Here is a 17,040-nt window from a genome sequence, read left to right as displayed (position 1 = left end):
ACTTAGGTAATAAAAATAGCCTTGGTGTCAAAAGGTTTCAGTAAATGTGGCTAAAGATATTAGCAGTCACTGCATTCGCCTTTCATTTCCCTACAGACCCGGGATGAGATGAGGTGAAAAAATGGTCATTTTGTTTCCACTGGGAGCCAGAGTCACAGAAGTTTACTTAGGATGGGGAGGGATCCGTTCTGTTGTTTCTCAAGGCAGATCATCTCTCTGCTCTTCTGCCTCCTTGACAGCTCAGATATGCTTCCAGCTATGATGATTTAATGTAGAGTGTCCCAGTTTGGGCAGCAGAATTGACTTTTCCTCTTGACCCAGGGTGGAAGGCTGGAGCGCAGGAGAGTGCCTGAAAAGGGTGGATGGAGACCTGGCCCTCCTTCTCTCGCCCCCTCTGCATGACTGGGCTGTGCTGTGTCACTGGAAAGTTCAGGCTGTGAAAAGAGGGATAGCTGTGCTGTGATGGAGATAAGGATATGCACCAACAATTTCCTGAATTGCAAGCTGTTTTCCAAAGCCTGCATCTGCATTCCTGTCACAGCTGGAGCTCCCTTAAGTCAGTGAAACTGTTTGCAAACTATGGTATTTACAGGACATAAGCAAATGACTTACAAATAACAAATTAAGGGTTTCTTAGGACCAGACACTGATAAAAAAAGAAACATATCATTGCTGAAAGTGAACAACAATTAATTTTCCTTATTTACCCAGCTGCTAACAGATTACTTTCATGTGATCACACAGTCATTTGAATCAGAGGAAAAGGTATTAACTAGTTTTCCTCCATCTCCCAGTTGTATGTCAACCACATGGCATTTGCCAGGGGAGGTGATAGGAGTATCTGTGATTTTGATTATGCTCTAGAAGTCCCTTCTTGGCTGGGAGCTGTGGTTGCAAAAGTTTAATAATATTAATTAGCACACGCATGTACTATCAAAACTGTGTTTGGCAACTCTTTGGGCTATGGATGTGGCTTGCCTTGATACTAGAGGAGATAAAATCAAGAGGAGATCAGAGAAGAATGCATTCTGATACATGGAGAAAACCCAGCAATCTGAAAAATTGCTGTACCCACAAACACACTTGCTGGCCAGCCAAGTAACTGAAAATCTCATAGGGATAAGTGTGAATAATTAAACATAGCCATAGTGATTTGTGGCCATTGGCATTCAATTTGCAGTTTAGAAAGGTGGCTGCAATAGCCTGTCCCTTTCCTCCACATTACAGCTTCCCGTGCTCTGTTTCTTATACTTCCTCTTTTACTTTACTAAGTGAACATGCCAGGATAGGTACCACCTGATTCCTGGAGAAATGGAACAGGGCACTGTGAACTCACCAGTGTGGATAGGTCTGCCTCCGCCAGTGGTGGCTTTGATAACCCAAGCGATGCAGACATGAGTTCATTTTGGTGCTTTCTTTCCTTCCTCTTCCTCAGCAGCCCCAGTGATGTTTCAAGGTGCTGGTGCCTACCTGACGCTGTTGTTCCCTGAGGAACAAAAGCACTCTTCTTGCAATGTGGCTTCTTTGGCTCCTGAGTCCCTGACCCAGATCCCTTCTCCTTTTGAGCCCACACAGGCTGTTTGTTTGCAAGTGAAGAGTTGTGAAATCAGGGTTGGTGCTGGGAAAATGCTCATTTAGGTGTTCAAAGGCATCTGCTGCTGCAGCTTTGCTGCTGAAGATGCTTCCAGGCTGCAGGTACCCTGTCAGAGGGATATATTCGCATCGATATTTGGGGGGCTGGGTGAAGGAAATATTCCTCAGACTGGGAGCTGGGAAACTGAGCATCCATGAGAGTGCTGACCACTGCCAGCAAGGTTGCAGGGGTGACATGACATGTGAGGACATGAGTGTAGAGATTAAGGCACTACAGCATCCTCAGCTGTCAGTGCAGCCTCATTCACATGCATCAGAAATCAATTTACAATTTTCAAGAGGATAAGTGGAAAAGTTCCTTTAAAACGACTCTCAACAAGAGTATCGCCAGCTCACAGGAGCGCTCATGTAGACCATGTTTGAGTTATCAAACTCAACAGCTAGAGGCAAATGTCAGCTTATCATAACTGCTCTGTAAACAGAAATCATCACGTAAGCCTTTGTCTCAGTCACATGCAGGTGACAGCCCAGGAAGCCTATTAGCAAATGCCAGCACACCCACCACACCGGGCGAGTTACGTGCCTGGGTTAAACACGGCGAGGGGAGCACGGGAGCCTCAGCAGGGGAACAGCAATGAGTCACCTCAAGTCAGAGAAGTGCTAAGTGATTTTCTCATGGGAAAAACTGAGAGCTAGCATCACTGGGATTGAAAATGTCTTCTTTTTTTTTTCCCCTTTAAAGTTTCTTATTGAAAATATCATGCAGGATAAAAGAGGGGCACAGGAAGGGGGTGCGCATACCCGTACCACTCTGGATGGGTGTATTACAGGCTGATTTTTTCCAGTGGGAAGATAAATTATAGAAGTAACCTGAGCCAAATGAATACCAGAGCTGGGAGTAAAATTGCAAGAATTACAGTACATACTTCAAAGTAAAGTGCTTGTACTAAAAGCCTGATAGCAGAACCTGTTTCAAAGTTAGAAGTGTGTTGTCAGTAAAACACAGTCTTCATAGATGTTTTGATCTGCCACTACTGCATTTCTGAAGAACTTAATATATCCATTTCTGCTCTTACCCTAATTGGTGGGCCCAGTTTACAAGTGGTTGTGTAGTTCCCATCCTGAAATGGCACAAGGGGCTCCAGGCAGTGGGTCAAAGCAAGTCCAAAAGGCTTCTCCTGACAGAATGTCTGTCTGTTTTTCCTGAAGGCACTGAAAACAACAGAAAAGTTCAGTATGATGCTATATCCACTGTGCAGTGGCTTTTCAACTCAAAGCCAGTGCTAGTGTTGCTTTCAGCAGATGATGAATTAATAAATTAAACCTTAAATGATATCTGAAGCTGTTTGCCATAGGAAGTTCCCCATCTTGCAGATCTCTCCAGGTATCTTGAAGTTATCAGCACACATCAGCTGGGCTCTGAATTGAAAATGGGGAAACAACTGTGTTTTCTGCTCGCTGATAGAGAGACATGCTACAGAATCACCCAGCTTGGATGTGTAATGAGGTCTTTTATGCATGGGGAATATGCTATCAGTGACAGAGTAAAAAAAAAAAAAAAAAAAAAAAAAAAAAAAAAAAAAAAAGAAGAAAAGGGCAATATGTTAACCACAAATTAATAAGCCCATCCAAATTTATGCAAAATATGAGGTTCCAGAGACCTGGGTCACATTTTTGTGTTTGCTTGTTGTGTTTCACTTAAGATTAATTTTTTTTTAATAAGAGAGACTCTCCAAAATTGATTGTGGGCTGAGGTGGTTGTGGTGATCATTAGGTTTTTTCAGTGCAAATGTATTTTGGTTAACTGTAGCTTTGCTTAAGACTCTTTTAGTCCCCCACATTGTCACTTCTAATCCACCAAAAAGGGGTTTGCACAGGTTGCCTTAAATAATAAACTGCACATAAATGAAGCTGCACAGTTTTGTGGTTTGATCTGGCCAAAGTAATCTGCTTCACTTCTCAAAGTTATGGGATAGATTGACTGGGTGAATTAATATGAGGAGTGATACAGGATATTTGAACTCTTGTCAGTTATTTCATTCTGCTTTTTCCCAGCAGTAAAATGGATTTGTTCTGAAACCTGGAAAATAAAGAAATAAACTTGGCAGATGTAGCCAGTTTATGATTTATTCTGAGTTTGTAGCCTGATCCAAAAGCCACTGAAGTCTACAGAAATCTTTTGGGGGATTTCAAAAGGAATCTCATCAGACTCTTGATTAATATGCTGGGGAATTGGGGGGCACATGTTTGGGGCCAAGGGAGTCTTGCAGATCTAATCCCTTTTTTTCCGGGGTTTGCATTCTCTTGGTGTACATCCTTTCATGCAAGTCTCTCAGTGTTCCCTGAACCATATGTATTTGGATTAAAAGGTAATATGAGAAGTGCTAAGAAAAGCTGGAGCCAATTCCCATTTTATTGCAGGAAGGCCTCGAAATGATGTGAGGAGGGACAGTGTGTCTGACATCTGGGGCTGTGGGAACGTTCCTTAGCGGCTGCAGTGGGCAGGGGGGTTTCTTGTCAGTCCTGTTTCCCTGGTGTCCAAACTCCCGTGCTCATGTGCCAGCTGAGAGAGTTCGTGGGTGGAAAGGAAACGGGGGAGGAAGGAGGAGAGGTTTGGATCGTGTGATCTCCTAGCACGAGCCCCTCTGTGAGGGATGCTCAGCAGGCAGCCAGCTCATCTCGGGGTGGGGGTGGAACAGGGCAAGCCCCAAAGTCCTGTGCTCTGGTGCACTTTGGATCTCAGTTTCATGAGGCAGTGTAAGTGTGTGTGACCTTAATCAAGCTGATTAACCTTGCTGAAGCATCTGGAAATGGAAACGAGAAGTAATTGTAGCAGAATTTAGCATGCAGCATCTTTTAACTTTGCAGCTATCTGCGGTCTTTTCTAGATGGAAAAATGTTCAGATTTTTGTAGGATGGGAAAGGCCACTAGGTATGGAAACTAAACGGGCTTTGCATCTTGATTTATTCCCAATCTTATTACTGTGTGACAGGATCAGTTATCTCTCAAGGGGTGGTATTAATTAATGTTTACAAAACACTTGCAGTACTTGGGGAAAAATGCATCATAGAACTGTGCTTTTACTTGAGCTATTTATTAGATGGCACCCTAGGTGTGAAACCCCCTCCTTGTAACCAAGACCAGGTTTGAGTGTACATTGCAAGTTTTCAAACTGCTTTTGGAAGAGCTTGTCTTTTAAAACCTTATTATATTTTTCTTTTTTTTTTCCTCCCCTAAAGTGGGAGGGAATCACAGATGATCTTTCACATGATTCTTCCAACACCCAGTCATTCATCAGCAGAGACTTAAAGATAATAAACTTTTTGTTTCAGGCAATTACTTAATCTCGACAAACTCCTGTGTTAAGCAGGGCTATTAACTGAGCAGGCCATAAATCAGCGTGTTGCCAGGTGGGTGAGTCTCCTGAACTGCAATCACTCTTAAGGACCTTCCAGAGACCCCTTCCAGTCTTAAGCACCCTCATTACACAAGCAGCATGCTAACAACCAGCACTTTGCATGAGCTGCCCAGAGAATCTGCTGCAAACTGCACTGGGACCATTTTTAATACCGGTCGGAAAATTTTCATACGAAGGCAGGATGATACATGGGAGTTATTAGCCTGCACCAAAACCACAGCTGGGTAAAACAGATAACTTCCTCACCCCTCTCCTCATCAGACCTTCTGCTTAGTTAGGAGCAGCAGGCTGCCTTATGCCTGGTTAAAAGCCAGCTCTGCAGTATCCTCTCAGTCTTTATCAGCCAGGACTGCTTTGGGGACTGGTGTCCTGAAGCATGAAAGCTCCCAAAACTCTTCTTTGAAGGCTGCCTAGATGCTTATCACCTGGGTATAAGTGCAAGAAAGAAAAATACCCAGCCCTACAATTTTATCACAACTAGTAGAGAGCAGACATCTTTTCGTCCATTTCCAGCAAGGAGTTTGCTGAAAATATACAGCAGACACTGCAAGGGTTTTTTCCAGGCTCAATCTGTTCAATTTTACAAATTATATAAACAGACCTTTCATACGAAGGGGAAATTTTTCAAGCCATGGCCTATAGGAACAGTTTGATTTCAGTTTGTTTTAATGCCTGGAGGAGCATACGCATAAAGAAAGCAAACTGACTCCTGTGGTTTGGAGTAGAGAGGCTCGAAATGCCAGCGCTGAATTTGAAGCACAGCCTTGTCCTGAAAGATTGAGCAAGTCTTTGTGGCATGAGGCAGTACAGGTGTCCCCAGCACGGCAGCAGGCAGCCCTGCAGTGGCAGAGACCATTCAGGTAGGTCTGTGCTCAGGGCGGGCTGGCATGCCCTTTCTTGTTGGCATTGGCACCTGAGCTTTCACAGGATTTAGGCATCTGCTTGGGAGTTTTCTTCTGCAACACAGCTTTCCAGCTTCTGCAAGTTGTGTTGGCTGGTTGAGCAGACAGCTCGTAGCGTGCTACCTGATGGATTTGGGGAATTGTATTTAGTTAGCAATGGCCAGTCAGCCCAACTACTCCATACGTGTTGAAGCAGCTGTGCCTAGCAGGACCTGAAAGCTGAGCTGTGAGCATCAGCCACAGCTGATGGGTATGTTATGAGGAGGGGTATGTTATTTTTCATTGAGATGTACTCCTCAGTCCAGTCAGCCCTGCAGTCACAGAAAACATCCTGGCCACTGTAACAGGGTGTGCTCTGTTGTGGGGACAAGTGGCCAAGGGAGGTCAGGGCTAATGCTTTCAGTGGCAGCCTGGGCTGGAAGTGGCTGCTGAACAGCAGCCTAAGGGATTTTGTTTTTTCTTCACCATTGATCTCATGGAAAACTGGTTCAGGGAGCTGATCCAGCCAAAATCCTGTGCAATAAAATTTTAGGCGATTAGTTTTCAACTGGATGAACTCCCTGAGCTGGCTCAGTATGAGATTGAGTGAGTGCCAGTGGCACCTCAAGGGAGGGGTGTGAATGCATGAAAGGGGGTGTGAAGGCTAAAAGACATCTCCATCTGTAGATCTGCTCCTAGAAATGTGGCTTGGGATGAAACTCCTCAATAAGGGTTTACTTGCAGGAGTGGAAGGTGCACAGTCAGAGCTCTGCTAGATTTGCTGCCCAGATGAGTGTTGTCCAGAAGGCACTGTGTGATACTGATGTGCTCTCCCTCCATCTTCATTTACTGCCTTGCCCTTTGGTACTCCACCAGTCGTGTGGTTTCCAGTCTGAAGATGCTCAACTTCCCTGTCCCGCCACATCTCGCCAACAGAAATCCTGGGCTTGGTCAAGTCAGATGGAGCTGAGGGCAGCAGTGTTGTCTGGTGCTCCTGCTGCCTCCTGGTCATAAATGCCAGTTAGTGCTTTCTCCTATAAAGCCTCAATCTAATGGCAATATACAATTTAGCCTTCTATTATAGATGACCTGAAGCATTTGCACTTCAGGGAGCCAAGGAAAAATCCTTTGGAAGTTTGGAAGGAAAACAGCTCAGATGTAAAATCAAGCTCCAGAAACACCTGAGCCATACTGAACTACATGCTCAGGTAACTATGGACTCAGGCTCTGGTTCTCTGCTGCCCAGAGTCACTACCACAGGAGGCAGGACTGCTGTCAGGACCATGTTTGCACAGGCATCAAATGCATTTCTCTCTCCTTTGGATACCCAGAAAAAGAAACCTGTTGAGGACTTTAGGGACTCTCACAGCCAGGTGTTGGAGACCTTGAAAGAAAGGCAGAGGGTATTGGGGAATACTCTGGGCAGTCAGCTGAGGTTCACACACTTTCGTTTCACCATCTGGCTTGAAATGAGGTGGGTTCCACTGTGAAATGAGCTTTACTGTAAAACAGGCAAGGTTTGTCATCCATTGGCCTGGTCCCAGAGAAGTCAGGGGCAAATCCTCTTTGCCCACTGTTTTTGGAAGTTGCTAGATCAGCTGGAGGTGCAGGCAGTTGCTGAATCCTATTGGCTTCCCAGGGAGCAGGATGATAACAACTTCTGGAAAATATCTCTCTTTATAAGTTTTCATAGAAGTTTTTGACAAACTGATTTTTCTCCTGCCCTCCAGGCAGGCACAAGTTGAACCACCATCTGGTCTGCCCCGCCCCCCTGCCCATCCCTCGCGTGCCGGGATTTCTTCCTTCCTGGTTGGGATTTTTCTTCTTTTTTTTCTTTTTCTTCTTTCCATTCTCCAGCAGCAGCTGTTGGGAGAACAAGCCCGAAGATCCATCTGGTCCTTCGAGCTTATCAGGCTGTATCTTTTCTCAACAAAGCAGCAGTGGCCGCGCTTTCATACAAGAGTTACATCATATAACAGCAACTTGCCTGAAAAGCAAACTGCCTTTTATTTGCTTGTGCTGCCTTTCTCCCTTTAGAATTGCAGCCACAGCCGAAACACAATGTAGCCTCAGATCTGAGTCAGTCTAGAGGGCTACTTTTCTCTTTCTCTGTTTCTGTTCTTTCTTTCTTTCTTTTTTTTTTTTTCTCCTTTTATTTTATTTCCCTCATTTACTTTCTGGAAGAGTTGGCACAATCCTGTGTTATTAGGACATAAGCTAGCTTGTTCTAGTGGAATTTCCTGTCTGATTTTAATTTCCCCTCTTTTTTTTTTTTTTTTTTTTTTTCTCTCCTCAAAGTGAGACAGAAAAGCTTTTTAATTGCACTGCCGTAGGTTGGCCTTTCGGGATATTATTATTCTTATTAAGTACTTCCTGTTGGGAGGTGGCACATGAGTAGAAATAACAAGGATCTCGGTGCAGTCAGGGCTTGTGGCCTCTTTGTTTGTTAATAACTGTCAGATTGGCAGCGTCCTCAAAACACATCTTGGCCTGACAGCCTGGCAATTAAGTGATTTTCAAGACTCTCGGCATTTGCAGCTCACCTGTGGAATTAATAAGCTGCATTAAGCCTTTCCTCTTGGGTTTCTTTTCTGCCATTCAGTGTTCATATCACCATACCCAGCTAATACAAAGCTAGTGAGAAAGTCTCACTCTGGAAATGCTCAGCATGGATGTAGAAACTCCTGATCAGGTATGGTGGGGTAGACTGGTACATCCCAGGTGGGATTGGCATCCTGCTACTTCTCCAGCAGTGATGTGTGAATCAAGCGGGTTTCCTTTGCAATGGAAATGTGCAGTTCTGCTGTTTCAGATTTCATTGTGTCACAAAGAATTCAGTGCTTATTTAGCAGAAAAAGGCAATTTTGATTTCTTTTTAATTTTCCAGGAAGCACAAATGCTCAGCAGTCCCTTTCAAATCTATTTCAGCAGATATTGTTGAAATAAAGTCAAGGTATTTCAAGTTCATCACTTCCATGTTCTTGTAGTCTAAAATATAATAGATATTAAACCATCTTAATCTTTTCTGTGCTGCTTCTTACAGAAGGTGCAGGTACCTGTAAAACATTAACCAATGAAAAAGTATTCTGCCTTAAAGCTCTCCTAGCTCTAGCTATTTGGGATTGAAGAGGGTGGCTGGTGGCAGCAAGGCTGATCCAAGGGCTTTTCTAATTACTGCGCCTCAAAAAGCCATCAGAGATTTGGTGTTTGGGCACCCCACTGCAGGACTTCCTTGTGCTTGTGGGGTTCCTCCTGGCTGCAGGAGAATTCTGCTTTCATCTTATTTACTCTTCCCAGAGGTACAAAAAAATAATGGTTTGTCCCCTTAAGGCTGCCACTTATCAGTAACCTGAAGAACCCAGGAATTCTTGTAGAATAATAGTTACTGCACTGCCTTCATGCACAAATGCTAATCTGAATGTTTGAAAATACTTCTATAGACCTGAAAAGATTCATGGCCCCAAACAATTTAAAAATTTTCCTAAGTTTTGGGTAGAGCCTGTTTTGCACAACCAAATCCAGGACTTCCCATGTCAGCAGGCTTCAGAAAATTCCTGTTTTCTCACCAAGAAGTGAAATGCCCTGTATTTGGTCACACAAGAAGAATGCTGCAAAGCCAGCTGCTGCATGGCAGCATGTTGAAGAGATTCCTGGGGTCCTCATGTCCCTTCCAGCAGCAGCTGTCCCTGCTCCTTTGGAGGAAAGCCCCTGATGATGAGTTCCAGAGACGTAGATAGCAACAAAGGAATTTCAGTTTGATTTTTTAACGACAATTCTGTGTTCTTATAGAAAATGTCAATGAACTCTTCAATTTTTAATCTAAATTTTCCATGTAGAGGAAAAGGCCATTTTTAGCCTCACTGTAATTGTTCCGTCTCTTTTGCCCAGGAAAAGATGGAGAGTTTCAATGCCCTTACCAAAGGTCAGGCAGTGCATGGGAGAGAGCTGAGTGGAGCTGCCAGCAACTTCAGGATGGGTTAGACATTGAGCTGAACAAGAATATCCTACTTCCATTAGGGCCGAGTTCATCTGAGTGCACTGTCTTCTTCTTGGGGTGGGGAGGAAATTTATGGGCAAATTCCTTCAGTGCTGCCTCGAGTTGGCCACGGGGCTGCGGGGGGAGCTCGCTGATCTAATCTCGCCCGTCGCAGCTGCAAGAGCCGGCTCGCTCGGCAGCCGCCTGCCCGCCCGGCTGCCAGCAGGGATTGCAGGACTCCACTGCTCTTCCACCTGAGCTGAAGCAGTAGAATAAACTTTGTAAGAGGATAAGCTCCTCTGGGCCATCCCCAAGAGGATGGACGTGATTGTGATTGGGTTGATGGAGAGGGGCATCCTGCCATTTGCAGTGTCTGGGGGAGATGTTTGCTATCTTTCATGGATTCCATTATGGTATTTTTTTATGCAGGTAACCTCAGGAATGGACTTCATTCTGTGTCAAGTAAGTCCACGTGTGCCTGCGAAGTCTGTGTCCCTGCAGGGAGCTGAGCAGGGAACCCAGTGGCTCCCGGGTCTGTCTGTGGTAGCGAGGGTCATGCAGGGGCTCCAGCAGTACTGCAGTGGAAAGACAAACCTCATCCTCTGCTCCTCACTGCACCCCAGCTTCTCTGAGTGTGGAGTCACACTGACTGTCCTGCAGGTGCTTTGAGATGTCAGTAAAATAATGCTTTTCAAGGCATTGTTTTTCGTGATTTTACAGCTAAAGGGCAATGCGTTTTTTTATTATTTCTTGTTTATTCTTCACATATCTGCATCCCAGCGAGGCGCCTTCGCCTTCCAACTCTCCTACAGGGCATTTACCATTACTTGAGCTGTTTGCCCAACAGAAGTTAGTTGTGTAATCTTTATTTCTTATCTGGATGGGATGCTGTACCCAACCTGCTGTTAAACCAAGCATGTTGTCTTCCCCATATCCTGACATGCATTTTCTGAAAAATATGGTTTTGTAAATCAGGCTACCTTCATCTTTCTCCATTAGTTTTGTTATAAGAAGAGAAAACTTGTTCTCCATCCCTTTGGGTGGCAACAGCTGGCTGGATGTATTTCAAAATGGTCTGTAGTGCCTGGGGGAAGGAAAGAGGTCTCCCCAGGTGAGCAGGTGGGGGCCTGCCTCCTGTTTCTCCTTGCTATAATGTTCCCAGTGGGCCAAAATGAATATTTCCTATTATTCTTCTTGTGTAGTTCCTCTTTTATTTTTGTCAAAGCCATTGAGCAGGTAATAAAACAACAGAATAATTAACCAGTAATAATTGAAGTATGCTGTATGAAAACCAAACTAAATGCTAACAAGCCAAACAAAAGGAAAGTAGGCATGGTGCAGCCCTGTTTATAGGGCTGTCTGCTGGAATCATTATAGACGTTGATATAATAATACTGAGCACTTAATTACCACATCATTTTTAAATAGCTGTATAAACATTAACCAAACCTCTGAGGTAGGGAGGTATTATTATCTCTATTTTAAAGAAGGGAAATTCTGACAAAGCAAGGTTAGTCAGTAATTTAGTGTTGTGAAGACAGGCAGCTGATGGGGCAGGAGTAGGGGCTGCAGCTCTTTCCATGATTTGGAGACAGAAAAACAGAGCTGCTGAAGCACCTGTTTTTTGTGAAATGCACAGTGCTGCCATTCAGGAAAGGGACACACTTCCCCAGACACCTCTCTGTGCTTAGAAAATTCTCAGATTGGTATAATTAGCCATTGCATAAGTATCCTTTTTGAGGGAGGCACATGGTGTATTTTGCAAAGTAGCTAAACAACATTAAAGTCCATCTCTCAAGGGGGGACTAAGAGGCAGCCACTGTAGCCTTATGTGTCTGTTCCTGCTGCTTCCCATATTGATCTGAGCAGTGGTTCTGGGAATGGCTGTCCCTGCAAAGCCCTTAATATTCTGCATGGTGGTATATGACTTCATCCGAGGAGAATCCCACGGACGCATCAGCGTGATCTGCTCTGTCATGTTTCTGTGACCCAATTTTCCCTGTTCTTTGTCTCAGACCTTCCCTGACCCCAGGCCTATTATCCCTTCCAATAATTCACCCAGACCATTATTAATGGTGCATTAACTTTGGCTGCGCTTTCAGTGAAGATGTTTTTCTTGTGCTCATTCATTCGCTCAGCTCACTTAAACAGCTAGATCATTATTCTGGGGACGTCACACAAACACAAAAACATCTCCCTTGCTGACACCTACAGTCCTGCAGCGCTTTGCCAGAGGGGCGGCCATCCAAATACAACAGTGAAACGCCCAGGAGGGACTATCAAAGGGAGTCAAGTAGCCACACACAGACTCAGTTGCTCGAGGCCGGGTTTGCCTCCCCTGCTCACACACTGAGACTGTCCAGGGATGCTCAGAACTCACCAACTCTAGGAGAGCTCTGATGTGAGGAAAATGACTGCAGGAAAGCTGGGGAACAAAGCATGAGCCTGTCTTTGCTGTTTCACAGCCGCTGTGCTTGTTGAATGCCAAGATAGATCTCTTGAAATGTATACCATGGATGAGTAAAATTGGGACACTAAAACGTGCAACATGAAAAACAATTGCTTTCTAAGATTTCTTTCTCACTTGATGCTTTGGGCTTCCCTGGGAGATTACTGAGTGAAGAGCACTTCATGTTTTTTGTACCTTAACCTTGTTCAGAAACAGAGTAAGATTTGGACATCTGGGAGCAAATGTGGGCAGCAAGAAGGGCCTTTGCAGATATCTGTTGTTTTACTATTATCTTTTTCAAAGAAGCTGGACTTGGGAGGAAAAAAAAAAGAAGCAAAAGTTGTTCTAAGCTGCTGTGTCACACCTGGTGGCATCCTACCTTCCCCAGTAAGAGGGATTTGACAGCACAGCTCAGTTCACCTGTAGAAGTACTGATGAAATCTCACAAGCTTCCTCTGGGACATCTCTTTCCCATTTTTTCTGTCAGTTGCTGATGCACAGCTGCTAATGACACTGTAGTGACAGGAGAGTGTGAGCTGGTGTTTGGAAAAGTTTTTTGCCCACTAACACAAATCAATCTAGTACCCCAGGGCTCTGAAACTTTTTTGAGATAAAGTTGATAAAGTTGCAGTTTCTGCCTGCTGTGATTGAGGTTCATTGGTATCCTGCTCTTGTTTGACTGTGTAGACTCCTGCAAGTTATTTTATATTAGCTTGCTTCAGCCCTTCCCAAGTTAAAAAACAGGACTGTTTTTCAAATGCATGTTTTCTTCCCTTCCTAAAGAGAGGTGAAGCTTTGTTAGTCTTTGCAAGGGATCTTGTGATCCTTTTATGAAAGCTGTGTCCCATGGATCATTGACTCCATAGGAAATCAAACCAAAAGGCATCTCAAGAAATCAGAATTTGTGTTTTCTCTTTTATAAGAGATCAGTTTTTATGGGACCTTTTTTGCAAATTTGTTCAGAAAGGCACAACAGGTACTGAATTATCCAATGATATTTTACATTTTCCTCAACAAATTACTTTCACTGTTGATTGCAAAATATCTGTGCACTATTTCTGATGGCAAAGAAGCCTACTTATAGGCTGGACTGCTTGCTCCCCCAGAAGACTGTTGGACACCCATAGGAAAGCTGTATATTTTTTAGCTTGTATGGTGGCTTGCAAAACTCACATGTGCTTCAGATAATGCAGGGGGAGCCCAGTACATTCTGTGTGGTACCAAGGGTATGGGGGAGCTTCTCAGGGTCTCTTCCCAGCCAGTCTTGGCTGCAGCACCGCAGTTGCAAGTGGCAACTTCTTTAAGTCCTTTCCCAAGAGCTTTCTGAATTGTTTTTTGTTAAAGAAAACTGCAAATGAAACCCACTTCAGTGCTGTGGGGTCTGATTTCTTTTCTTCTAATTTTTTTCCTCTTTTCAGCAAACGTGTGTAAGCTGAAGTATTTGCAATAGAAAAAGCTTGCTAGACCCTTCCTAATTCTCAGTTTTGAGCTCAAAAAGGTGCTGCTATGAGTGATGTCAAAACAGCTCTTTTGCTCGCTTGCAAACCCATACTGGCAGTCTTGTTTCTCTTGAAGCACAGACTTATCTGTAGAGATAATCAAAAGCCTGCATCATCCTCAAATAAGGGCTGTTTCTGATGCCTCCCTCCCTGATCCTGGGATTTTCAGCAAACGGACATCCCCTTTAAACCTGCATTTCTGCCTCCTATCTTTTCTCTTTGAAGCCAGAGGGTTGGCTGGCCTTTGAATAGACAAGGATGAGAACACAGCAGTGGGAGGTCCATGTCTCGCTCATAAACCTTGGCCAGAAAATCGGCTCTGACAAGTGGGGACAGGTAGCAGCATCTTCCCCCTTATCAAATGGCGCAGCAGAGCAGACACATTCCTGCAGGAGCCCCGGTGGGGTGGAAGGTGGGGCCTCCTGAGAGCGCCTTGTGCTCTGCCCTGCTGCTTCACCAACTTGGTGTACAACTGTGTTGTTTCTGTGCAAAACACGCTGTTCTCTCATTGTCCCTGCCCCTTGGGTGCTGCTTTTGATGTGTTCTTTGGCTTTCTCTTCCTTCAGCAGGAACCAGAGAAGATGTTTATCTGTGGTGCCAGTGCTTGGGGACTTTTGGAGGTGCCGTGTCATGTTTTTGCGCCTCAGAGTATTGTTTTGCACGGCTTGGTATGGCCCAGCCTTTTCCTGGGGAAAAGCTTTCCCCAGGCCTCCTGCTAAAATCTCCCTCCCTCTTGTGTAAAGCAGTCATCATTAGCTCTAATTGGGCAGCTTTGGGGTTAAATCTACAAAGATTGCTTGGGTTTGGTAAATCCTCTGCCACTGCAAAGCAGATAATGCTAAACAAAAGATTGCCTTGATTAGATTAAAGTTGGCAAATTCATTGCCCTAATCATCATATTGCCCTTCCCGTGGCTATTCAGGAATACATCACCGTAACTTACTTGAAGTAATTGAATATAATTGTGTTTTTAACTCGTATGTGTAAAACATCCATCTTTGTTAACAGCATGTGTTGCTGTCCTGCTGCCAGCTCGCAGTCCTCTTCTGGAGGGGTGGGAACAAGAAGCAGAGCCAGGCTGACGTTTATGAATTGGTAGTTGATTGCCTATAAAACCATTCATTATTTCTGACCAAGCACCTGGAAGAGAATAAAAATGAACAGCACCAGCCACTGGGGCTTGGCTGTTGCTTCCAGGCAGGGAAGCAGAGGGAAAGTCATGAAGGGGAATGTTGCAAAGGGGTGTCAAAACCACCAACCCTTGCCCTTGCCCTTAATGGCAGCAAAGCTCAGGGCACATGGTGGCATTAGAATTGGGGGTGTGAAACAGATACCAAAGGCAGAGGCATTGCTGAGCTTCCTGTGGGCCAAATAGGTTGAAATGCTAAAAACAAATCAAGAGTGAAGTGGGAAGGAGGAAGTTCATGGAAATTTTTCTCCCATTAATAATCAGAGGTGTGAGGAGGGAGAAATTCTCTTCAGATGCCAATTTTATACCAACAGATAGCTAGGAAAGGAGGCCAGGCAGCAAACAGCCTGTTTTCTATTTTCCAGCTCTCCTGAGTGACAAGGAGAGACTCTTTTAGCACAGAAATTTCCAGTATTATCTCAGCAATCAATCATGTAGCAATGCATAGGTACAAAATAAAACATAGCTGGCTTTTAAGATATTCAGTTTGACCTGTTTTTAGTAGTTTTATCATTATTAATAAATTAAATTGCCCTAGGGGACAGGCCAAAGGATTAGGGTGACTCCACATCATTAAAACTCAGCTGCGATGGCAAATACTCACTTTCCTGCACTCTGGGGAATTGCTCAGCCCCAGACCTGTCCATTAGAGGCAGAGTGACCACCCTATTTTGGGAGGTTGCTAATCCTCACCTATTGGGATGCCACCAGCAGCACTTTGGGTTGGTTCCAGGATGACAGAAGTTTCCTTGCTCCTTTTGGTTTATTTGTACAGTAAATATGGGGTGAGCACTGCGGAAACCCCAGCCTAGGGGCTCAGGCTGGAAGAGGTGTTTGTGTTGTTTGCCATTGGATGCCTGTGCAGGGACAGTTGATTTTGTGACCATGCATTGTATATGATGATGTAAGAGCTTGACTCCCTCTGGTCCCCACAGCAGCTGTAGGTTGTGGTGGCAGCTGTGGCCAGGGAACAGCAGTGACCCCAGGGAGGAGGACAGCAGCTGTAGGTGTCTGCCAGCCTAGGCTGGAGTCTGAGCTGAGCATGGTTTGGGGAGACCAGACGCTTTACTGTGCCATGTGAGCAGGGGATGGGGTGTGACAGCTAAACTCTGGTGTATTTTTGATCTGGAAAAACACTGTTTGCCTCTTAAAATGAAGACTCCTTAGAAGTGTCCTTACGTAACAGATTGTCCCTACCCAGGACAGTTAAAGGGTGAATCTTCCTCCTGCAAAAGCAAATACTGAAGGATCCAAGTTCATTCTCTCCCTGAGCTGCTTTTGGGAGAGGAGGGGAGGGGGGCAGAAGCGGGGGAGGTGGTTAACAGTTACTCTACTGTGTCCTGACATTAGGCGAGCTGCAAAAATGCTCCCAGTGTATCAGGTAGTGTGAGGTGCCAGCCCTTTGCTGGAGCACGGAGAGCAAGTCTGCTGCAGAGCCTTAAATACTTTCCACCCCGACTACCTTAGCTTAACGCCTTTCAGCAGAGTTGGCAGGAGGGTTGTTTTTGTGTAGTCTCTCACCTCTCCCAGCAGCCTGGCTGACGCGCCTGTGCCGCGCTGCGCTCAGGGATTGAGCGTTGCGATGGGAGTAGGAGCCGCAGATCCTCTTGCTGATATGCCGGGAAAGACGTATATGAGGATTTCACGCAGGCTTTGCGCCACGGACCCAAGCGGAGCGCAGCCCCACCGGACAGAGTCGGCGTAGCTCTGCTGCAGCTGGAGTCACAGATGCAAAAGGCTGAATTTTCAGTCTTTTGTAGAAAAAGAGTTTGGCATTTCTGAAGTTTGCTGAGCAACAGCGGGAGACTTGGCCCAAGCCTTGACACTTTGGTTTTGGATGGTGCTTCCCCAGTCTCCAGAGAGATGGTACCTGTCACGGAGGCAAGTTACAGTGAAATACCGAGCACAAGCTGGGTTTTGAATTGCTCACTTAGGAGGTTGGGTCTGGTTTATTTTTGGTCTCCAGGTAGACAGAAAGGCCAAGAAGTCAGAGAAAGAATGGTAAAACGTGCAACAATATTAAGTAATCTGTAA

General features: G+C 45.0%; 1 protein-coding gene across 9 annotated transcripts in view; it reads left to right on the top strand.

Moving 5' to 3' along the window:
• Positions 1-17,040, top strand: part of GLI2 (GLI family zinc finger 2) — a 381,010-nt gene that overhangs the window by 296,513 nt on the left and 67,457 nt on the right. The window lies entirely within an intron of this gene.

Source organism: Lonchura striata, chromosome 7, assembly GCF_050655825.1.
Source record: "Lonchura striata isolate lonStrDom1 chromosome 7, ASM5065582v1, whole genome shotgun sequence".
Taxonomy (NCBI): Eukaryota; Metazoa; Chordata; class Aves; order Passeriformes; family Estrildidae; genus Lonchura; species Lonchura striata.
The sequence above is the reverse complement of the archived record's forward strand: the minus strand, read 5'-3'. Positions and strand labels throughout refer to the sequence as shown.